The sequence below is a fragment of the Suncus etruscus genome, chromosome 10 (assembly GCF_024139225.1).
Source record: "Suncus etruscus isolate mSunEtr1 chromosome 10, mSunEtr1.pri.cur, whole genome shotgun sequence".
Taxonomy (NCBI): domain Eukaryota; kingdom Metazoa; phylum Chordata; class Mammalia; order Eulipotyphla; family Soricidae; genus Suncus; species Suncus etruscus.
The window spans coordinates 38,139,939-38,163,989 of NC_064857.1; the positions used below are offsets into that span (position 1 = coordinate 38,139,939).

The following is a 24,051-nucleotide window of genomic DNA, read 5'->3' on the forward strand; positions in this document are numbered from 1 at the left end:
CCCCAGCACTGCATGGCTCCTGAGTCACTGCGCATAGCCCTGGAATAACTTTGAGCTCTGCCAGTAACTGTATAGGTTCCACAAAACAACCAGGGCTGTGTCCTCAGCTTTGATTTGCCAGTCTGGTTGGCTGAGAAGTTCTGGATGTGGCTTGGCGAACCACCCCCCAGTAAGAGGAAAGGAAAATTAATGAGACATACAGGGCTCTGGGCCGGAGTGATAGCATAGCGGTAGGCGTTTGTCTTGCACGCAGCCAACCCTGTATGGTTCCCAGTTTGATTCCCGTATCTCATGGCCCCCAAACCTGCCAGGAGTGACTTCTGAGCACAGAACAAAGAGTAACCCCTGAGCACGCCAGGTATGGCCCCAAAACATAGAGGGCTGGAGAGAGATAGTACAACAGGTACACTGTACTATATAGTATTTGTAGGCTGATCGGGGTTCATCCCGACACCACATATGTTCCCCTCTAAGCTATGCCAGGAGTGATTTCTCAGTACAGAACCAGAAGTATGCCCTGAGTACCTTTAGGTGGCCCAAAAGCCAATAATAATAATAATAATAGTAGTATATAGGGGCCAGAGAGGTGGCGCTAGAGGTAAGATGTCTGTCTTGCAAGCGCTAGCCAAGGAAGGACCGCGGTTCGATCCCCAGGCGTCCCATGTAGTCCCCCCAAGCCAGGGGCAATTTCTGAGTGCTTAGCCAGGAGTAACCCCTGAGCATCAAATGGGTGTGGCCCAAAAAAAAGTATATAAAATATCTTGGGTAGGTTATTGAGGAATTTTCCCAGAACTTTGTCAGCAAGGCCCAGTACTGGATACAAACAGGATGTTTAAGCTGAAACAGAGGTAAGATACAATTTGGTCCAAATTAGCAATGTGGGCTGGATACTTGCCTTGCTCAGGGTCAGCCCAGGTTTGATTCCTGGCACTATACAGTGTTCCCCTAGCACCACCAGGGGTGGTCCCTGAATACAGAACTAGGAATAAGTCCTAAGTACTGCTGCGTGTGGTCCCCAAAACCAGAAAAAAAAAAAAGACATCAAGACATACTGTATGATGCCAGAGCCATAGCATAGCAGTAGGGCGTTTGTTTGCCTTGCACGTGGCCAATCCGAACGGATACCATTTTGATTCCTGGCATCCCATAGGGTCCCCTGAGCCTGGTAGGAGCGATTTCTTTTTTTGTTGTTGTTTTTTTGTTTTGTTTTGTTTTTGGTTTTTGCGTCACACCGGGCTGTGCTCGGGGGTTACTCCTGGCTTTACGCTCAGAAATCGCTTCTGGCAGGTGTGGGGAATCATATGGGATGCCGGGATTCAAACACCTTACCTCCATGCTGTCTCTCTGGCCCCATGCAGGAGCAATTTCTAAGTGCAGAGCTGTGAGTAACCCGTGAACAGCATAGGGTGTAGTCCAAAATAAAAGGAAACAAAAAGACATACTGCGTATTGGGGCCAGAGTGATAGCACAGTAGCAGAGCATTTGCCTTGCACGTGGCCAACCCCAGACAGACCCCAGTTCATTTCTGGGCATCCCATGTAGTTCCCGAGTCTGCCAGGAGTGATTTTTTTGGGGGGATCACAACCGGTGGCGCTCAGGGATTACTCCTGGCTTGGGGGACCATATGGGATGCCGGGTGATGGAACTGTGGTCCGTCCTGGGCCAGCCTCGCGCAAGGCAAACACCCTACTGCTTTGCCATCTCTCTGACCCACAGGAGTGATTTCTGAGCACAGAGCCAGGAGTAACTCCTGAGTGCCGCCGGATGTGGCCCAAAACCAAAAAAAAAAAAGAACATATTGTAAGATGTTACCTAGCTAGAAGTTCATTGTGTGAATGAATGAATAAGTGAATAATCAGTGAGTGAGTGAATGAGGCTTATCTCAATGATGTGAAGATCCTGGTGTAGAGACAGAAACATGCCCAACAACGCAGGTTCTGTGCCACTCTTGTGCCATCTGTTCTGTCATGCTTCCTTTATCAGGAAAGGGAAGAGGAAGTCAGGGTGGGTGGGAAGGCACTGTTTATGACCAAGCTCCCTTCTTGGCAGTTCGAAATAAAATCTCATTTCATCATCTTCAAGACTGGCAGAATGGGTTCCCATCTCTGCATAGTGCAAGAGGCTGGAGACTCAGAGGTTTGCTGCCTTTAACTGGCAGGTCACCCATGTTCAAAGCCAGGTCAGCCTTCATTCCGAGCCCAGAGGTGACTGTAGTACTTTACTGCACTCTGCCTGGAAGCTACAGAGGTGTGTATGATGGCCGAGGCTGCAACAGTTTGGACTTTCTGTTTATTTTTTGGTATGGGGGCCACACCCAGTGATCCTCAGGGCTTACTCCTACTCTTTGCTTAGGGATCACCCCAGTAGGGTTATGGGGACCTTTTGTAGTGCTAGAAATTGAACCTGGTTCCACTCACTGTGTGCAAGGCTAGTGCCTTCCCCACTGTTCTATCTCTCTGGCCCTGGAGACTTGCTTAATGGATCCGGAACCCCCATAGGATGAGAGAAGGTTCATCAGAAGGGCGAGGACTGGAGGTTTGTGTGGAAGCTCTTGCTAGAGGGGACTTGGCTGTTGGGGAGGTTGGAGGAACCTGGCCTCCATCTGGAGGAGCCAGGATAGGTGGAGGCAAAGCATCTCTAGAAACTGGCCACAAGGTGGCGTTGCAGGCCTGACACTAGCGACTCCTCTCGGCTAGGACCCTAGAGGCTACCCCACCAGCTCCAAGTTCCAAGCTCTGTCTGCTCAGGTGTCTCAACCTTCACTTTGCCCTCTTCTGGCAGGACATCCAAGATGTGGGGGGAAACGAGGCTGCCAGGACCTTCCTGACTCAATCAAGTGCTGGGATTCGCATAGGCCATGCAGAGCTTAGCTGTCCTCCCAAATCCTGGAGGAGGGGCTGGAGTGATAGCATAGCCAGGAGGGCGGCCAACCTAGGACGATTTCTGAGCCAGGAGCGATTTCTGAGCGTATAGCCAGGAGTAACCCCTGAGCGTCACTGGGTGTGACCCAAAAACCAAAAAAGAAAATAAAATAGAAATAGCTGCTGGCATGTTGGGGGACCATATAGAATGCCGGGAATCGAATCGAAACGGGTCCTTCCCGGGTCTGCCATATGCAAGGCAAATGCCCTACCGCTGTGCTATCACTCGGTCCAGCACTCTGTTTTCTTGCTATCTGCCTGTCCACACTTTTTTTTTTTTATTTCAATAGCCTCTATCTACCTGCCCTCCTTTCTCCCTCATCTCCCCGACGCCATCCAGTTCACTCTGCACACATTTTTTTCTTTTTTCAAAGAAAAAAGGGTGATGGTCCTGGAGAGACAGTACAGTGGGGAAGATGCTTGTTCTCACTGCAGCTGATGCAGTTTCAATCCCTCATTCCACCAGGAGTGATCCCTGGGCATAGAGCCAGGAATAAGCCCTGACCATGGCCAGATGTAGCCCTAAACCTCTCCTCAAAAAATCAAATAGGTGGGCCAGAGCGACAGCGCAGCGGTAGGGCATTTGCCTTGCTCACGGCTGACCCAGGACAGACTGTGGTTCAATTCCCTGGTGTCCCATATGGTTCCCCATATTGGGAGCACATAGCCGGGAGTAACCCCTGAGTGTCACCGGGTGTGGCACAAAAACAAACAACCACGGCGGGAGCGGTGGCACAAGTGGTAAGGTGTCTGCTTTGCCCACACTAGCCTAGGAATGACTGTGTTTTGATCCCCCAGCATCCCATATGGTCCCGGCCCCCAGGCCAGGAGCAGTTTCTTTTTTTTTTTTTTTCAACATTAAACATTTTATTAAATTAGAAATATATTACAAAATATAAACAGAAAAAAAGGGATAGAATGATCATACAGCAAGAGAAGCAGTTTCTGAGCACAGAGCCAGGAGTAAACCCTGGCCGAGTGTGACCCCCCCAAATAAATAAAAGCTCTCTCTCTCTCTCTCTCTCTCTCTCTCTCTCTCTCTCTCTCTCTCTCTCTCTCTCCTCTCATACACACACACACACACACACACACACACACACACACACACACACACACACACACACGAATAAATCAGTCCTGGCAGGCTCTGGGAACCATATGGGATGCTGGGGATAGAACCTGGATTCGTCTAGCGACTTGCGTGTGCAAAGCAAATGCCCTACCACCGCTATCACTCCGGCCCCTCAATTTTGTTTTGTTTTCTTTGTTTGCTTTTGATTTTTGGATCACACCTAGCAGCAATCAGGGGCTACTCCTGGCTCTACGCTCAGAAATCGCCCCCATGGGATGCTGGGATTTGATCCACTGTCCTTCTGCATGCAAGGCAAACGCCTTACCGCTGTGCTATCTCTCCGGCCCCTCAATTTTAATATTTTTAATTGTTTTGGGGCCACGCCTGGCAGTGTTCAGGGTAATTTCTGGTTCTGTGCTCAGGGATCACTTTGATGGGCTTAAGGAATTATATATGGGGTACCAGAGATGGAACCTGGGTTGGCTGTGTGCAAGGCAAATGCCTTACCTACTATCCTTCCAATCTCCCTTTTTTTTTTTTATGGTGGCGGGGGCATAGTGCTCAGTGTTCTGTGCTTAATACTGACCCCTGGAGATATATCCAGGGGACTAGAGGTGGCGCTGAGGATTTGAACTGGAATGAACCATGTCCAAAGCAAATGCCTTACTTTTTTTTGGGGGGGAGGGTTTTCGGGCCACACCCATTTGATGCTCAGGGGTCACTCCTGGCTAAGCATTCAGAAATTGCCCCTGGCTTGGGGGGACCATATGGGAACCACGGATCGAACCAAGGTCCTTCCTCGCAAATGCCTTACTTTTTGTATTACCGCTACAATCCCAGGATTGAATTTTCTTAAGCTATCTCCATAGCCCAGACACTATCATTTTTTGAGGGATGGGGGAAGATTTGGGTCACACCCAGCAGTGCTCAGGGCTCCTAATTATGTGCTAAAGAGTCACTGCTAAGGGCCAGAGAGTATCACAGCGGTAGGATGTTTGCCTTGCACATGGCCAACCCCTGACGGACCCTGGTTTGATTTCTGGCATCCCATGATCCCCTGAGCCTGCCAGGAGCAATTTCTGAGGGCAGAACCAGGAGTAACCCCTGAGCATCATTCGATGTGACCCAAAAACAAACACAAAAAGTCACTGCTAGTAAGGCTTGGTGAACCCTGTGTACTGCTGGAATTAAACAAGGGCTGGCAATGTGCAAAGCAAGCACCTGTGCTACTAGCTATCTGTCCACATCCAGTCTTTCTGTGCTCGCAATTTCCTCTCCCGGACCCCTCTCTCCCTCTCTGCCAAGCTCCTCCAGCCCTAGCCAGAGTGCATCTGCCCTCCAAACCACTCCTGGGCGGCAAGGCTATTGCCTTGAGCCATGAGTAAATTACCCAACCTCTCTGAACCCGCTTTCTCCGGCTATAAAATGAAGATAATCGTGGCAATTACCTCATGGGATTGTTGTGTGATGAATGGGGAAAGGTATGCGAAGTGCTCCGCTGAAGCCGTGTATACAGCAAGCGCCTCATACATGTGGGCTATTCAACACTCAGGGGTGAGCCTTGCTTCTTCCTCAGAGGTTCTCTGCCCCCCTCCCCAGCTACCCCTCTAAGGCACTCAAGGTCGTTTAGTTGCTTATTTCACAAAGACCAGAACCCCCTGGGGCACTCAAGGTAAATACTTGTGGATGAATGAATGATTAAACCCTGTTGCTGGCTGACTAAGAGTTTGGGTTAAGTTTGGAGAAGCTGCCCTGAGAAGGTGGGGATGCTCCCGGCCTGGCCAGCAGGTGGCACCCGCGCCCGACAGTCTCTGCCTTGGGCCACCTCCCTTGCCTGGCCCTGTGGTTTTCCTGTCCCAGTTACCAGTCTGAGTTTTGGCGGCACTGAGGAACTCTCAAAACCTGCTGGGGCTGAATAGCACCCCGCCACGGGGCAGGGGGAAGCGATCTAGCGGAGAGGTGCCTGCTGGGGCAGGGCCACGGCTGAGGCCTGCAGGAGCTGACCACAAAGTGGGGACCACGAGGTGGGAAGTGGTTGCCAGTGAGTCAGGAGCTGAGATCTAGGAAGCAGACACCTTGTGGGGGACGGGTGTGGTGAAATGAATGAGCGGGAGAGGAAGGGGAGCCCCGTTGCTATGATGATGACAGTGTTTGTGGTGAGTTGGGGACACCCGGGTCCCCAGGGCCTGTGGATGATTCACCACAGGAAAGGGAAGGCTTTAGCCAGCAGGGTGCTGGGGCCCCCTGATGCCCCGTGAAGCTTCTCCAAACTTGCTGCAAGGTTCCCTCACATCCCAGCCCCGGGGCCTGCATCCCACCAGAAAGCACCGTCAAGGGCAGGCAGCTGGCTCCTGTCTATAACTGTACCTCAAATCAGCCACCCTATTTACAGAAGGGGAGTCAGCAACCTGGCAAGTCGAGGGGCAAATGGAGGCCACCAGAGGACAGCACAGGCAAGAGAAAGTGGTCAGGACTAGAGGGATAGTGCACCAGGTAGAGCACTGGCAGACATGGGTTGTTTTTTGTTGTTGTTGTTGTTTTGTTTTTGGGCCACACCCAGTGACGCTCAGGGGGTTACTCCTGGCTATGTGCTCAGAAATCACTCCTGGCTTGGGGGACCATATGGGACGCCGGGGGATCGAACCGTGGTCTGTCCTAGGCTAGCACTGGCAAGGCAGACACCTTATCTCTAGCACCACCATGCCGACCCCAGACCTGGGCTTTATCACAAGTGCCTCATAGGGTCCCCCGAGCACTGCCAGGACAGGAGTGTTCCCTGAGCATAAAGCCAGAAGTAACCCCTGAGCACTACCAAGTGCGGGCCAACCTAACAACAACAAAAATGGAGATTGTCAAGGGCCTCTGCAGGGTTTGCAACCTCTTGCCTATTCTATTCCCCCCACCTCTGGAAAGTGGGGCCTGATGCAGGCAAACAGTGGACACCTGCATCGCCTCCCAACTCCCAACCCCAAGAGAGCAGCCTCACACTTGGTCCTCGAAACACTCCCCTCAAGAGGTTGGAAAGAGTATAGGTCAAGTGTCTGCCTTGCGCGTGGCAGATCTGGGTGTGGCAAGAAAGAAAAAAGAAAGTCAATGGAGGGCCCGGAGAGATAGCACAGCAGCATTTGCCTTGCAAGCAGCCGATCCAGGACCAAAGGTGGTTGGTTCGAATCCCGGTGTCCCATATGGTCCCCCGTGCCTGCCAGGAGCTATTTCTGAGCAGGCAGCCAGGTGTGGCCCAAAAACCAAAAAAAAGTGAGAGAGAGAGAGAGAGAGAGAGAGAGAGAGAGAGAGAGAGAGAGAGAGAGAGAGAGAGAGAGAGAGGAGAGAGAGAGAGAGAGAGAGAGAGAGAGAGAGAAAGTCAATGAAGGTCTCCCTGCTCTGATCTTATGTAGCGTATGTGTGAAAGTGTGTGTGTGTATGTGTGTGTGTGCGCGCGCACGCGCGTGCTCGAGAGAGCATTCAGGTGAGCCCACTCACCCCCACCCCAGTCCTCTGCCAGGACAGTTTTATTCTTCCTTTTTTTTTGGGGGGGGGGGAACCATACCCAGTGGTGCTCAAGGCTTACCCCTGTGGCTCTGCACACAGGAATAACTTCTGGCAGGGTACAGAGGACCATATAGGATGCCAGGAAGGCAAGGCAAGCACCCTACCCACTGTACTTTCAATCTGGACCCCTTTATTATAAAATTTTTTTTACCACACCCAGCAGTGTTTAGGGCTTACTCCTGGTTCTGTGCTCAGAATCACTTCTGGTGGGCTCTAAGGAACATATGAGGTACCAGGGATTGATCCTGATCAGCCATGTGTAACCCACTGTACTGTCATTTAGCCCCTGTGTATGTCTGAGGGGGAGTTTTGGGCCATCAGGTGGTGCTGAGAAGCTGCTCTTGCCTCTGCTCAGGAGTGTGCTCTGGTTGTGCTGGGGCACCATATATGGTGTCAGAGATCAACCCAAGGTCTGCCACTTGCAAAGCAAACACCTCTTATACTACCTTTCTAGTGTTAAATTTTGGTTTATTTATTTATTTATTGTTTGTTTGTTTGTTTTTGGGTCACACCTGGCAGTGCTCAGGGGTTACTCCTGGCTCTAATTTTGATTTATTTTGATTTATTGATTTATTTATTTATTTATTTTTGGTATTTTTGGGTCACACCCAGCAGCGCTCAGGGGTTAATCCTGGCTCTATGCTCAGAAATCGCCCCTGGCAGGCACGGGGGACCATATGGGATGCCGGGATTTGAACCACTGTCCTTCTGCATGGAAGGCAAATGCCTTACCTCCATGCTATCTCACCGGTCCCTGATTTATTTTTATTTTGGAGGGGCATATGCCAAAGGGTGCTCAGGAGCTATTCCCAGCTGCCCTATGTTTGGGTGTTCCAGGACTGAGCCAGAGTTGGCTACAGGCAAAGCAAAGGCCTTAACCCCTGATTATCTTTACAAGTCTCTGTCTATTTATTTGTTTGTTTTTTGTTTCTGGCCACACCCAGTGGTACCCAGGGCTTACTCTTGGCTCTGCACTTAGGGATCATCCCTGGCAGTGCTTGGGGACCATATGGGAGGCCAGGGATTGAACCTAGGTCGGCTTTGTGCAAGGCAAACACCCTACCCACTGTGCTATCACTCTGGCTCCTAAGTCCCTGTGTTTATTTATTTTATTTTATTTTAATTTTTGGCCATGGCTGGTGATGCTCAGTGGTCCTGGTGGTATCAAGGGTTGAAATTGGGCCTCAGTGTACAAAGCATGTATGCATCCCTGTTGAATCATCCCCTGTACTCAATTCCCAATTTTAGTCTGAAAGGTCCTCCTGTTCACCATCTCTCTCCCTACAACAGGACGTGGGGTGGAGGGTACATCCAATCCAGTTTGGCTGTCCTTTGGGTGAGGACCTCAGCCCAGAAGGGAAGTGATTGCTCTGCAAGTGTGGCAGATAGAATGAGTTTTCCTCTCTTCTAGGAGGCTCTGGATTCTTGGGGAAATTTTAGAAAAGAGGTTGAGACTTCAGAGGAAGCAGACTACCATTGTATAGAATAGCACGTGAAAATAGGGGCTGCCATTCTTGCCCCACCAGGTGATCAGGGAATAGTGAGGGGGAGAGCTCTGGTGAGTCATTAGTGGCATGAGATCTGGGGTTGCTATATGATTTCAAGGAAATCACTTGCCCTCTCTGAGCCCACTAATAATGTGGCTACCTTCCTTTGGGGTGGCAGGGAGTCTGGGTAAAGTGGTGAGTAGGTTCCTGGAAGGGGTGGCAGATCTCATGTTCTCCTTTGCCAGAGAAGAGACGTCCTGTCCAGTGGGGCTGGGAGATGGAGCTGTGAGCTGGGCAGAGGTGGGGAGAAACTCAGATGCTGGATCTTTGATCTTTAGGAACTTTTCTTTTTTGGCGTGGGAGGTCACTACTGGCAGTGCTTAAGGCTTACTCCCGTCCTGGCTTTGCACTCAGAGATCACTTCTAGAGGGGATTTGGGGGAGCATTTGGGGTTTCGGGGGTCAAACCCAGGTGGCCATGTGCAAGGCAGCTGTGGCTCCTGATTTTTAGTGAACTTTGACAAGCTCAAGGGCAGTAGCCTCCTCCCAGTGCTGAGGGAGACCAGCAGGTTCCTGGACCCCAGGGATGCCCAGAGGTTGTAGGAAGCAATACTAATTAGTTCTTGCTGGCTAATTGTGTATAATTGCCTCCTTGTGATCAGCAATTAAGAGGTGCTTCCATTAGCCTGGGCGGCAGCACCCCAGTTGGGGTATCTGGGTAGGTGGAGGTAATCCAGTGGTGTTTAATGAAAACTGGAAGGAGGCCTTCACCCCCAGACCATTTAGACCCCACATAGGGTCCCTGAGCTCCGTCAGAAGTAAGCCCTGAGTGAGTACTGCTTATTTGGCCTCAAAATTTTTTTTTGTTTTTTTTTTGGGGGGGGGTCCACACCCATTTGATGCTCAGGGGTTACTCCTGGCTAAGTGCTCAGAAATCGCCCCTGGCTTGGGGGGACCATATGGGACACTGGGGGATTGAACCTCGGTCCTTCCTTGGCTAGCGCTTGCAAGGCAGACACCTTACCTCTAGCCCCTGGCCTCAAAATTTAAGAAAAAAAAATTAAAATATGAGCCAGAGAGGTAGCACAGCAGTAGGGCATTTACCTTGCACGTGGACAACCCAGGAGAGACCCAGGTTCAATCCCCAACATCCCATATCCCTGAGCCTGCCAGGAGCAATTTTTGAGCACAGAGCCTGGAGTAACTCCCGAGCACCACTGGGTTTGGCCCAGAACCCCCCTCCGCAGCCCCCCCCCCCAAAAATCAAAATGTATGAAAGGTTGATGATCATTGAGAAAACTGTGATGGCTGGGCTGGAAAGATCATACAGCAGTAAGGTGCTTCTTTTCACGCAGCTGACCCAGATTTGATCCCCAAGATCTCATATAATCTCCAAAGCTATACCAGAGGCACAGGACTACCAGTACACCCGAAACAGTGGGTGGGGCCAGAGCGATAGTTCAGTGGGCAGGGAGCTTTGCAAGTAGCTAATTGCTGGCATCCCATATGGTCCTACTCCCAGCCCTGCAAGGCGTGATCCTGGAGCACAGAGCCAAAAGTCAGTCCTGAGCACTGCTGAGTGTGATCCCAAAGCCAAAAAACAAAAAAACAAAAAAACAAAAAACAAAAAAAAACCCACTGTAAAATCACCAGCCCCAGGTGAATCAGAGTCGCACAAAAAATAATCCACACCAAGCTAAGGGTGAAACACATGTAGTCTGGCAGTCTTCTACTTAGTATGGAGCTCGCTACCTGCCAGAACTACCTTTTTTTTTTTTTTCTTGGTTTTTGGGTCACACCTGGCAGTGCTCAGGGGTTACTCCTGGCTGTCTGCTCAGAAATAGCTCCTGGCAGGCATGGGGGACCATATGGGACACCGGGATTCGAACCAACCACCTTTGGTCCTGGATCGGCTGCTTGCAAGGCAAACGCCGATGTGCTATCTCTCCGGGCCCAGAACTACCTTTTTTATTGAGTACAGAGATCACCCCTGGATGGGGCAGTAAATCCACCCAGGTTTACAAGTAAGACAATCTTCGTTTTGGGTGAAACCAAGTTGTAAACAAACAGATACAAAGAAACCAGGGATAAAATTTGTTTTAGGTAAAGTAAGGTGTAACCCAATAACTGCCTCTTTTTGTTTAAAAAATTGAAGGGTACATAAACGCTGTTCTATTGTTCTCTGCGAGAGGTCGGAACCCCAGATCAGAATTTGCAAAATTGATTATTTTGCATAGGCACAGTAAAAGTTGGCTGTAATAGCATCAACTTTTATTTTATTGGGGCCGGAGAGAGCACAGCAGTGTTTGCTTTGCAAATAGCCAACCCAGGACCTAAGGTGGTTGGTTCGAATCCTGGCATCCCATATGGTCCCCCTGGCACTGCCAGGAGCTATTTCTGAGCAGACAGCCAGGAGTAACCCCTGAGCACCGCTGGGTGTGGCCTAAAAACCAAAAAAAAGATATTAGCCGAGGATAAAGTTAATTATTTTGGAGGTAACCCAGGTGCATGAAGTTCTCCTTTGTTGGTCTTCACCTGGTCTTGGATACTCCGTCTTCTCCATCATCACCTTCTGTGTTAGGCTGCTGGGGTCTCTTCGATAATCTGCTGCAGGTTAGGGGTCCCAGGTCCTCGTAAAAGATGCCTCTCACAGAGGAAGGGTGGTAGAAGGTGGCTTTTGGGATGCTGCCCAGTCTTCAACTCTTTCCCCTTCACTACCTGTTTCTGTCTCACCTGAGGGGGCCTCTGCCACCATAGGTGTGGGCCAGCTGAGTGAGGCTGGGGAATGAATTGACAGAACCTATGTCGATTGGGAGCATATCTGCTTCCTTTCACTGGCATTCCACCAGGTCCAGATACATTAGCAGATTTTGGTCTCTTCTCTCCTTTCACATCAAACTCCACAGTCTTACCATCGTCAATACTACACAGAAACTTCCTGGGGTTGTTTCTCTTAATAGCTGTCCAGTGAACAAAGACATCCTCTTTGGTGTCATTTCATCGCTGAGGTGGTCTTCTTGGGTCCAGGGTTCAAGTCAGTCCCTGTTTGGGCGTCAGTTGTAAAATCATCCCACACGTTTGTATCTCCAGCCCCAGGTGAACGAGTCTGAATCAGAGTCGCACAAAAAATCCAGTAATCTACTTTGGTCAAAATTAAAATTAATGAAAAAAAAAAGAATAATCCAGACCAGGCTGAGGGTGAAACATGTGTAGTCTGGCAGTCTTCTACCTAGTATGGTGATTGCTGCCTGCCAGAACTACCTTTTTTTATTGAGTACAGAGATCACCCCTGGGTGGGGCAGTAAATTCACCCAGGTTTACAAGTAAGACAATCTTCATTTTGGGTGAAATCAAGTTGTAAACAGATACAAAGAAACCAGGGGTAAAATTTATTTTAGGTAAAATAAGGTGTAACCCAGCACAAAACAACCACCCAAATACTACTGTATATGGTCCAAAAAATCAAAACCAGAAAACCTTAATGACTGGTCTCAAGGGTTTCCCCCCCCCACACTCAGCCTTACTGCTGGAAACTCCCCCTTGATCCATCCCACCCTGGTTGGGGAGAATTCCTCCCCCAATTTGAGGGTACCCCTGCAGGCCAGCCGGCAGCTATCCCACACTCTCTTGGCCCAACCCTTCTATAAAGTTAGACTAAGGACCTGTCTTGCTCACCTCCCGGGCAGGGAGATCATGTCACCTGTGATAGGACCAGTAATAAAGGGAAGCAATTAGAGTTCCTCACCTCAATCAGCATTTAGAGAGGGGTGGTTAACACCACTTCCTTCATACGCCTCATTACTTTATTACTGAGTCAGGTTACTGGGACCTCAGGCCTGACCAGCAGTTTCTTGGGTCAACCTGTTTGGGTTTGTTTGTGTAGCTCCTACTAGAGACTGAGGAGGCAATGAATGGGAAGAGCCTGGAGTAACCCCCACCCCCACCCCCGCACATGCACATGGCTGTATTTTCCTCAGGAGGAGTCAAGATCACCTGTGCTGATACTGTGCCTCCCAGGTATGGGGCAAAGCCTCCTGCAGTGCTCAGGGAGCCCCATAGAGGAGGCCAGTGAAGCACCTGCCCCTGAAAAGAAGCTAGGCTGGAATTGCTTGTGTTCCTTATGAGGGGACCATATCCATATCCAGAAGTGCTCAGGGATCACCTCTGTTGGGGCTTGGGGACCTAGGTGGTGCTGGGATGGAATTCTGGTTGGCTTTGTGCAAGGCAAATACCTTCACTGTGCTATCTCTGAGGCCTGTGAGGCTAGAATTATGTGTTGGGGAAGGCATGTTGGGCAAGGGTGGGGGGGAGTTGAGAAAACTCAAATGGCTGAGTATACACTTAGCCTGCAAAAGGCTTAGGCTTTGCCCCAAGCACCTTAAGGTCCCCTGAACACCTACTGGAGTGGCCCACAAAAACAAAGAGAAAGAGGGCCCAGAGAGGTTATATACTTGCCTTGCAAGCACAGACCCAAATTTGATCTCATCATCCCATCTGGTCCTACAAGCTCACCAGGAATGATCCCTGAGCAAAAAGTCAGGGTTGAGCACAGGCAGGTATGTGCCCCAAAGCAAAGACAAAATAAAGTGAGAAGAGCTTTTTGGTGGCTCCTCGCAGCAGACCTGGTGTAAAAGGGAAGCTGGACCTACTCTGGCTGGCCTCGGGAGCTGACCCTGCAGTGGTGGTGCTGGGGAAGGGGGAACAGAGACCATGGATGGCATGGTTTTCTGGCACTATCAGCTTAGCCAGGAGGATGGGGTCAGAGGACAAATCCTGGAAGGAGTAAGAAGTTGGACTCTGGAATGGGGAGGGCAGATGTGGAGGCCAAATGGTGGAAACAGATCTCAGAGGGTTGACTGTACCCCCCAGGGAGGGACTCTGTCACTATCATAGTCCTGGGGAATTGTGCAAACCCCGCTTAGTAAAGGTGGACATCAGGACTGAGCTACAGAGAAAATTCACAGGGACCCCAGGACTCTGATCTCTCAGGCCAGGGGAGTGGAAGGTGAGAAGGTCTGGGTGGTGCTAGACACTTGAATTCCAACAAGCAGGCCAGAAGATTGGGACCCTCCAGGCCTATAGATGCTTGAGATGGCTTCTCAGAACTCTCTGGATTGCTTGCCCCCTTCTGGACTGCTCCTGGAAACCAAAAAGTTTTCATCCCCAGATCAGCCTGGGTCTCCCAAAGGGAAGCCGTGTCTGCTGTGCCCCTGGACACATGCTGTGTGGGTTTGGGTGTACACTGGGCCACATTGCGCAGTGCCAGTGCCCGGGACACCTAGGAGCTGAGTGTTGCAGAAGGCCTTATCCTTGCTGTCCTTACTGGCTCCTGGCCCTTTGGCCCCACCCTGGCCCCTCCCTGGCGCCTCTGGGCTGCCTCTGCCCCTCTGACAGGCCCCCCCCCCCAAGCCTGGTCTCTGGGATAATGTGATTCAAATTAACTCTTGGGAGCAAAAGCACCAAAGGCATGAAAGAAAGGGGGGCAATGGAGAGGGGGAGTGAGTCAGCTTCCATGTGTTTCCAAACTTTCCGATGGAAATGTGCAAAACAACACCCTGTGGGTTGCCAGCTTGGACCTGGTTCTCAGGGGTCCCTCTTGCTGCTGGAGCAACTGCATCTCCCCCCACGTGGGGGCTACTGAGGACCTGGGAGAAAGTGTCCAGCTAAGCTTCTTTCTTTCTCGCAGGCTGACCCATGGGGCCTGTGGCCACTTCGGCTCCCCAACAACTCCCAACTGTACCAGGGAGCCTGGGCCAGGAGCACCCTCTGTGCCCCAACTGCTCCCTGTTCATCTCTGCACCCCAGTTTCCAAAGCACAGCTGAGCAGGGATACCAACCTGCGTGGTAGGTAAGGAAGAGCACCCCTTGTCTTATCCGGGGTGCTGGACTCTGGGAGGGCTGCCAAGGACCTAACTGGGCCTGAGCAAAAGGGTTCAGCCTGAGGAAGGACTGGGGAAGAAGTGGGGGGATGTCTCTGAAGGCACTGAACCCCATTTCCCTGAAAGCTGCCATCTGTTTCCTCAGGGGTCCCGCCTCCCTGTCTCTCTCCCCTTCCCTCCCAGGGGCTCCCCAGTGTCTGACTAATCCTTCCTGGCACCAGCTGCCTGTCCTGCCCACTGTGTCTGTGCTTTGCCAACGACAGCCCATGTCACATGGGCCACATCTGGCTGGCCCTCCCCCTCCTGTGCCCGAGGGCTCAGAGCAGGGAGTGGCCCTGAAGACCCTTTTTTCTGAGTCTAACTGTGGCTCTAAACAGCCCTTCCCAGACCCTGGCAGGGGTCTCAAACTCAATTTACCTGGGGGCTGCAGGAGGCAAAGTCGGGGTGATCCTTGAGTGCAAAGTCAGTAGTAAGCCTTGAACATTGGGGGTGTGTGTGTGACCCAAACAACTAAAACAAAACAAAAAAAGATTCTTCTAGGGCAGGGCCACAAAATGTTGTACTCGAAAGGCCCGCAGGCCGAGAGTTTGAGACCCCTGCTAATGCGACCCACCTCCAGCCTCCTTCAACTCCTGTTCTGCAGAGACAACCTGACCCATCTTCTCCCTATGCACCCCTCTCCAGGTCCTCACCCTGGAATAGTGAGCCCCCCAATAGATGACTGGGCTTGGTTGGGGCGACTTTAGCAGCCAGCAGGATGTGGGACTGGGGGTAGAGACTGGCAGTTTGGGGGCTCCGTCCCCCCAGCTCAGCCCTCTGGCCTGGTGGCTCATTGCCAGCTTGATTTTGGGAATGGTGGGAAGGGAGAGGACACCTTAAGGCAGGGGTGTGAGGTGGGGGTACCAGGCTGAGAGGAGTGGGGCTTTCCCTCTGAGTAGAAGGGAGGAGCCTCACAGGCCCTGTGGCTACTGGCCTTCCTCCACCTCCCTCCTGCTTAGCAACTGTTGCTGTGTAAATATTTGCCCCACCAGGATCTGGTGAGGCTAGAGCCCAGGCGGCAGCCCCTCTCCTCAATTCCTAGGCTCTCTTCTGCCCAGTGCCCTACCCTGGAGGACAGGGTATGTCTATACCCTCAGTCACGGCTCACGGCTGCTCCCAAAGCGCCATTCTCCCTGTCCCCTCTGCCCCTCCAAGTCATTGCATCCTTGCTGGTGTGTCCTGGCCTGCTCTACAGTACCTGAGCGAGGCCCCAACTCTGAGCACAGGGCCCTCCTCAGGTCACTCCAGCTTTTGGTCTCTGGCATTTCATTGGTGTCACTGAACCACAGAACCTGGTCCATGGGGAGATGTGTGGGGTGGGGAGGTGGGATGTGGGATGTTTTGATGGACATTTTGTCCTCATCCTCAGGCCAGGAAGCTTGGCTTCAGGAAACCAGCCCCATTTTCCTCCTTTAGGACTGAGGGGAGCATGGCCAAGAGGAAACAGATGCCCCCCCCCAACCCCTCCCCAGGCAGCTCACGAGTACCAGCCCCTGTATCCTGTCCCATCTAGCCAGGCCCATACCCCCTGCATCTCCCAGTACCTGAAGAGGAGTCTCTGGGGTCCAGGGCCAGGGCGGAAGGTGATGGGCTTCCTCTGCATTGAGGCCTGTTCTGGGGCAGAGCTGTGGGCAGATTCTGGATGTGGGGCAGGACCCAAACACTAGGGAGGAATGAGGGCCACCCACATGGCGTTTGAATTGGAGTCCCTAAAAAATGAGCAAGCCAGTGCCCACTTGGAGGAGCTCCTGATGGAGGCTGACCTGCCCCTACCAGAAAACCGGCAAATGAGTCTTTCAACCACAATTCCCCTTCCCAGTCTGTCTTTCCTAGGGAATATGGAGGGTTCGCCTTCAAAGAGGCTTGGGCTCTTAGGGGCTGGTGCAGGTGGGATTTCAGAGCTACTTGCCAGGGCATTTCCAGCCTATGGCTAGAATTTGGGTAAAAATTTGTAAGAGATTTCCATATTTAAATTAAAAATTTTCTTACTGTGTGCTGCTGGAGGATATGGGCAGAATCGCGTGGGAGCTCAAGCCCATGTCCTTGACCATCTTTGAGCCCTATCATATTTCTCTTTGTCTTTATTTGGGGGGCTACATCCGTAGGTGCTTAGGGGTCACCCCAGCGATGTCAAGCCGCCTTGTGATGCCTACTGGAACCCGAATCTCCTGTATGCAAGGCCTGCATGCAAAAACTTCTGTCGGTGGTCTCTGATGTACTCGCCAGCCCTTCTCTGTCCCTAAGATGGGGATCCCCACAAGGTTGTACCACAATTAAGTGGGCTGACCCTCTGTCTGGTTTTGCTAGTCACCGACTCATTTCAGGGCTTAGTGCCCCACGCATGTTAATGTTCCACGAACGCCCCTCAATAAAATCCCCCCTCAACAGGACGTGTGTGTGTGTGTGTGTGTGTGTGTGTGTGTGTGTGTGTGTGTGTCCGTCCAGCCTCCTCCCAGATTTGGCTGGTCCGTGCATGGGGGGGTCAGCAATCCTGACTGTCCCACTTCTTGTTAGTGCGGGGGTGGTGTGGGGCTCGGGGACCCTTCTCCAGTCCCGCTCCCAAAGTTGTGGCAGCTGCTGTTTGTTTCCGTGGCAACAAGGAGAGGAAACCCCATTTAGCAGGCCAGGGAGGCCCCAGCAACCACACACACAGACATACACACACGCAGACTCCCGGCGGCCGCCCACACGCAGGCGCCTGCGTCAGCACCAGCCGCCCGGGCCCCGCCTCCTGGCGAGCCGCCCGCGCCCACTTAGCCACGCCCTAGTGCCAAGCCCAGCCCCCGACTCGCCCGGTGGGCGGAGCAAACGTGGAGGGGGGGTCCTGAGGGCCAACTACCCTCAGCAAGAGCTTGCACGGAGACTGGACTGCCTAGCCCGGGGCTCCCTATTGCATGGGGGTAGGGGCCTAGTGCGGGGAACTGAGCTTCCTGTGCCCTCAAGGACTCTCTGCATCTGCCACCTGTGTGCCAGCGTGTGGCCTTGAGCAAATCATTAGCTGGCCCCTGCCCCCCACCTCCTCATCTGGGAGGGAAAGCCTATTGTCCATATACCTCCAAGATCAAAGGCATAGATGGGACTCTTTTGTGCCATTTTTGTTTTTGTTTTTGGGCCACACCCATCGGCACTCACCTATTACTCCTGGCTCTACACTCAGGAGTTATTCTGCCGGGCTCTGGGGGACCAGATAGGATGCCAGATAGGGGATTCACCTGGGTTGGCCATGTGCAAGACCTTACCCACTATACTATCTCTCTCTCTCTCTTTTAAGTTTTGGGCTTTAGGGGTGAGGTTTCATTGGCATGAGGGTTCTCAGGCTTTATAAATAGTATTAGGCTATACTGGTCTCTCCATTAGTCAATATTAGTCTCTCTCTGCACCTAGGGTCTAGGTGAGTGGTTACCAAGTCTTCCCCATTCTCAGGCGGGAAGGGAGAAACTTTCACTAGTACCCTGATTTCTACAGCTGTGGGCCTGTGACATGCAGCTAAGAATACCTACCTCAGGCTGGAGAGACAGGACAGTAGTGCTGTAGCACTTACTTTGTATACATGCCACTTAAGTTTGACCTTCTGCTCCCTATAGGGTCCCTTGAACCCCATCAGGAGTGCAGAGCCAGGAGTCAGCCCTGAGCAAGGCTGGGTGTGGATCTCCCTCTACCAAAAGAAAGCCAGCTACCTCATATGCCGAGGTGGAGATTAAATGGGATAACTAGCCTGCCCCTAGCCAGGTGCCCCATCCAGGAGAGGCAGGTATAATAACCACCTGTGCAGACGTGACTCAGCGGTTCTGGGGTTTGGGGCTGGACCCTGTGATAGAGAATAAACAAGACAGAGACCCTCCCTGAAACCATGTCTGTGTCTCTCCACTCCCTAAGACCCCCTTTCCCCCAGTCACCTTTTCTTCCCCCTCTGGGGGAGTCTGGATGCCCCCAGTGACCAGGAACCCATCCGACTCCTTTCCGTTCTCCTGTCTGTCCTAGGATCTCACGGGAGATCTGGCGGGAGAGCAGAGGCTGGCTCTTGGCGTCAGGGTGACCTGTGTGAAAATTCCAGTTCTGCCGCTCACCAGGTGACCTTAGATAAGCAGGTCCTCTGTGCAGGCTGCCAAGGCACATGTGGTCATGTCTGAAGACGCTGTTGATCTTCGCCACGGGGGTGTAGAGGTGACCTGTGTTTTGTGGGTTGAAGTGAGGGGTGCGGTAGAGCCCACCCCAACTCAGACTTGTCTGGTCCCAAATGTCAGGACCGCCAAGCTGAGAAACCTGGTCCGAAATGAATAATTTAATCTCCCTGGGCTTCAGTTTCCTCGTCCGTAAAATAGGGCTAATCATAGCATCCCGCTTACAGAACTTTTTGTGTGTGTTCACCTCCTAAGTTCAGACACTGTCTGAACATGCCCCGTGGAAACTCCCTGCATGGCGCTACCATACCTCCCCTGGTATCCTATTCTCCTGCCGTACTAGTGCCTCAGACTCATTCCCTTCCCCTTTCCAAGCCTCCCTTGTCACTTGTGTTTGTTTTTGGGTCTTTGGGCCACACCCAGCATGCTGAGGGGCTGCTGAGCTCTGGAGTGCTGGGGGTAAGGGAATGGGAATGTGGGGCCTGGCCACCTCATGCCAAGTATTTTTTTGGCCTCTCCTTTTTCTATGGAGCATATCAAGCATTGGCTTCTGAGCCCCAGACATGCACAGCATATACTGTACTGATGTACTGGTTCTATTTTCTCTCCTTTTAGTGTGTGTGTGTGTGTGTGTGTGTGTGTGTGTGTGTGTGTGTGTGTGTATGGTGTGTAGGGGGAGCCACATCCAGCAGAAGTTAAGGGTTTCTCCAGGCTTTTTTTTTTTTGGGTCACACCCGGCGGTGCTCAGGGGTTACTCCTGGCTGTCTGCTCAGAAATAGCTCCTGGCAGGCACGGGGGACCATATGGGACACCGGGATTCGAACCAACCACCTTTGGTCCTGGATCGGCTGCTTGCAAGGCAAACACCGCTGTGCTATCTCTTGTTATTTGGAGGACCACGTGGTCCCTGGGATTGAACCTGGGTCTCCCACATGCACAAAACATGTGTCTGAATTGTGTCTGGGTCCTCTTCTTTTCTTCCTGACACTTATCAAGTAATCAAAATCCTTCCCTCAATTTCCTTCCTACACTTTTCTTGGTTTTTGAGGCCATCTCAAAAGTGTTAAGGACTTACTCCTGGCTCTTTACTCGGGGCTCACTCCTGCAGTGTCGGAAATTGTACCCCATTTGGCTGGATGCAAGGCAAGTGCGTTAACCCCCATATTGTACTGTCTCCCAGGTGCTTCTCTTCCCCTCTCACTCTACTGCCTTCTCTCCAGCGCTCCCAGTGTCCTTCAGCAGGCCAGGCCACAACCTCCTCAGCTCTCTCTCAGCCACAACCCTTCCCACACTTCCTCTGGGCATCAGCCTTCTAGCACCTCCCTTTTGTCCCTCCCAGAGTCTCACCGGAGTGACACAAGATAGTGGAACTTCCGGATGTGAAGCAGGCTGCCTGGACAGTGCTGAGCTAGGTCTGTTCCTTGCACTCTCGTTAAGGATGAGCTAGCCTCACCTGTCACACTTGGAGCAGGGGAGATGGTTGAGTAGGCTGAGCTTTGCAAGCAGGAGACCTGGATTTAATTCTCCACGCCATATGGTCCCCTGAAGCCTGTTGGGAGCAGCCTCTAAACACAGAGCCAGGAATACCCCAGCACCACTGGGTGTGACCCAAAACCAGAAGAACAAAAAAGGTGGTTTTGTGAACTAAGTAGAGAGCAAATCTATGTGGAAAATACAATTCTGGAGAGTGAACTTGTAAGTTAATTTCTCCTGAGGCTGAACATGGTCCCATTTTACTTTTGGAAGGCCACAAAGTAATACACAGTGATGCTCAGAGCTGACTCCTGGCTCTACACTCAGAGATCACTCCTGGTGGGGTGCCAGGGATTGTATTCGGGTCTGTTCTGAGTACTGAATCCCTGAGCTCTGTGCTCAGGAGTTGCTTTCAGTGGTGCTCAGGGGACCAAACATACAATGATACAATGATGGGGATTGAGTCCTGGGTCCTGTGTGCAAAGCTTGTGCTCAACTCCTTCCTTCCTTCCTTCCTTCCTTCCTTCCTTCCTTCCTTCCTTCCTTCCTTCCTTCCTTCCTTCCTTCCTTCCTTCCTTCCTTCCTTCCCTCCCTCCCTCCCTCCCTCCCTCCCTTCCTTCCTTCTTTCCTTCCTCCTTCCCTTCCTTCCTTCTTTCCTTCTTCCCTCCCTTCCTTCCTCCCTCCCTCCCTTCTTTCCTTCCTCCCTCCCTCCTTCCCTCCCTTCTTTCCTTCCTTCCTCCCTCCCTCCCTTCCTCCCTCCCTCCCTCCCTTCCTCTCTCCCCTCCCTCCCCTTCCCTCCCTTCCCTTCTCTCTCCCCTCCCTTCCCCTCCCTCCCTCCCCTCCCTCCCTCCCTCCTTCCTTCCTTCCTCCCTTCCTCCCTCCCTTCCTCCCTCCCTCCCTTCCTTCCTCCCTCCCTCCCCTTCCCTCCCTCCCCTTCTCTCTCTCCCCTCCCTTCCCCTCCCTCCCTCCCCTCCCTCCCTCCCTCCTTCCTCCTTCCTTCCTTCCTTCCTTCCTTCCTTCCTTCCTTCCTTCCTTCCTTCCTTCCTTCCTTCCTTCCTTCCTCCCTCCCTCCCTCCCTCCCTTCCTTCCTTCTTTCCTTCCTCCTTCCCTTCCTTCCTTCTTTCCTTCTTCCCTCCCTTCCTTCCTCCCTCCCTCCCTTCTTTCCTTCCTCCCTCCCTCCTTCCCTCCCTCCCTCCTTCCCTCCCTTCCTCCCTCCCTCCCTTCCTCCCTCCCTCCCTCCCTCCCTTCCTCTCTCCCCTCCCTCCCCTTCCCTCCCTTCCCTTCTCTCTCTCCCCTCCCTTCCCCTCCCTCTCTCCCCTCCCTCCCTCCCTCCCTCCCTCCCTCCCTCCTTCCTTCCTTCCTTCCTTCCTTCCTTCCTTCCTTCCTTCCTTCCTTCCTTCCTTCCTTCCTTCCTTCCTTCCTTCCTTCCTTCCTTCCTTCCTTCCTTCCTTCTTTCCTTCCTTTCTCTCTTTCTTTTCTTATTTTATTTTATTTTATTTATTTTTTGGGGGGGCCACACTCGGCGGTGCTCAGGGGTTACTCCTGGCTGTCTGCTCAGAAATAGCTCCTGGCGGGGCCGGAGAGATAGCATGGAGGTAAGGCGTTTGCCTTTCATGCAGGAGGTCATCGGTTCGAATCCCGGCGCCCCATATGGTCCCCTGTGCCTGCCAGGAGCAATTTCTGAGCCTGGAGCCAGGAATAACCCCTGAGCACTGCCAGGTGTGACCCAAAAACCAAAAAAAAAAAAAAAAAAAGAAATAGCTCCTGGCAGGCACAGGGGACCATGTGGGACACCGGGATTCGAACCAACCACCTTTGGTCCTGGATCGGCTGCTTGCAAGGCAAACACTGCTGTGCTGTCTCTCCGGGCCCTTATTTTATTATTATTATTATTATTATTTGTGTGTTTTTTGTTTGTTTTTGGGCCACACCCAGCACCACTCAGGAGTTACTCATGCTCAGGCTAGGGGGGTTTCCATATGGGATGCTGGGGATCGAATCCAGGTTAGTCCCCGGTTGTCTGCGTGCAAGACAAATGCCCAATGCTGTGCTATCGCTCTGCCCCCTCTTTTTTTTTTTTTTTTTTTGAGGGGAGAGGTTATCTCCTGCCTCTGTTCTCAGGGACCACTCCTTCGGGCTTGGGGTACCAGGGATAGGACCTGAGTTGGCTACATACAAATCAAATGCCCTATGCACTGTATTATCTCTCCAGCCCCTCAGCTCCTTCTTTGAGCCCACTCCAGACCTGATTCCAGACATGATTCCTCTGTCCTGTTCCCGCTTCAGTGTGCAGGCTTACAGGATTTGGAATCATCCAGCTCAGTGCCTGCCCAGGTCTTCTGGCCAGTGGGCAGATCCTTCATGAGCTGCAGGGCAGCTTGGTGCCCAGATCCTCGGTGGCCACTCAGCCTGTGTCACAGATGGAGAAAAAGACCGGAGGGCTCCTCCGTAGTGGAGCTTTTGTCACCACTCAGCAAGAGAGCCAAAAATGAAACCTGCTTTCCGCCCCATTACAACCTCCCATCAGCGCCGGCCCCTTGTTCCCGCTTCCCTCTGATTCTGGCTGTCCTCCCTGAACTTGCCTGCTTCTTTGGCAAAGGGAGACTTCTGAAATTGGGGTACAGAATTAGGGCTGAACATTTAGCGTCAAGGCCCACTTTTTTTTTTTTTGAGGGGTTTATGTGGCAATATCCAGAGCTTACTCCTGAAACTGTGCTCAGGGATCTCTCCTAATTGTTGCTCAGGGTCCCCTATTCTATTCCTTGCAGAGATCGAATCAGGCTCAGCATGCCTTAACCCCTGTCCCCCTGTCTTATCTCTTCAATCCCTCGAGGCCTACTTTGAAGTCCTGATTGATTTAGGACGAAAGCCATCACCATAGGTGGTGAAGGGTGGGGCTCTTTGGAAATTTGAAAAGCACCTAACCAGAAATTCAGAGTGAGCCTGCTCCCTTAGCATGGAGGTAAGGGATTTGCCTTCCATGCAGAAGGTTCGAATCCTGGCATCCAATATGGTCCCTGTGCCTGCCAGGGGCAATTTCTGAGTGTAGAGCCAGGAGTAACTCGTGAGCGCTGCCGGGTATGACCCAAAAGCCAAAAGCCAAAAAAAAATAAAATAAAAAAAATAAAAGATGGGGCGGTCCTGGATAGATAGGGTTAAGTGTGGTTTTGCTTCCCCAGCCAGGAAGGGAAAGCCAGGCAGAAGGGGGAGAACTGTGGGGATTAGGTGGGGCCAGCTGGAAGGGTGGGGGGGGAGAGGGACTGAAACTGTGGGAACAGCTTGAGTCTATTCCCTCACGTTTGCTGGCTCCCCACTTCTGCTCTGCTTCCTTGGGGAACGGGAGAGGAAGATGCAATAGACATTTTGTCTGGTTTTATCCAGTGACTAGAGACTGCCGCTCTGAGAGACACCTGCCACTGAAGAAGGGAGATGAGGCCAGGTAGCCCCTTACCTACCTACTACGGGGCCCAGCCAGCTTTGGCACCCATTCGGCTCCCTTCTAGAATACTCA

General features: G+C 52.0%; 1 protein-coding gene across 1 annotated transcript in view; it reads left to right on the plus strand.

Moving 5' to 3' along the window:
- The first annotated feature begins 14,742 nt into the window (after positions 1 to 14,742).
- Positions 14,743 to 24,051, plus strand: part of LMNA (lamin A/C) — a 32,250-nt gene continuing 22,941 nt past the window's right edge. The window contains exon 1 of the mRNA XM_049782243.1: positions 14,743 to 14,876. The gene's annotated coding sequence lies outside the window, so the exon portion shown is untranslated. The remainder of the gene's footprint in view (positions 14,877 to 24,051) is intronic.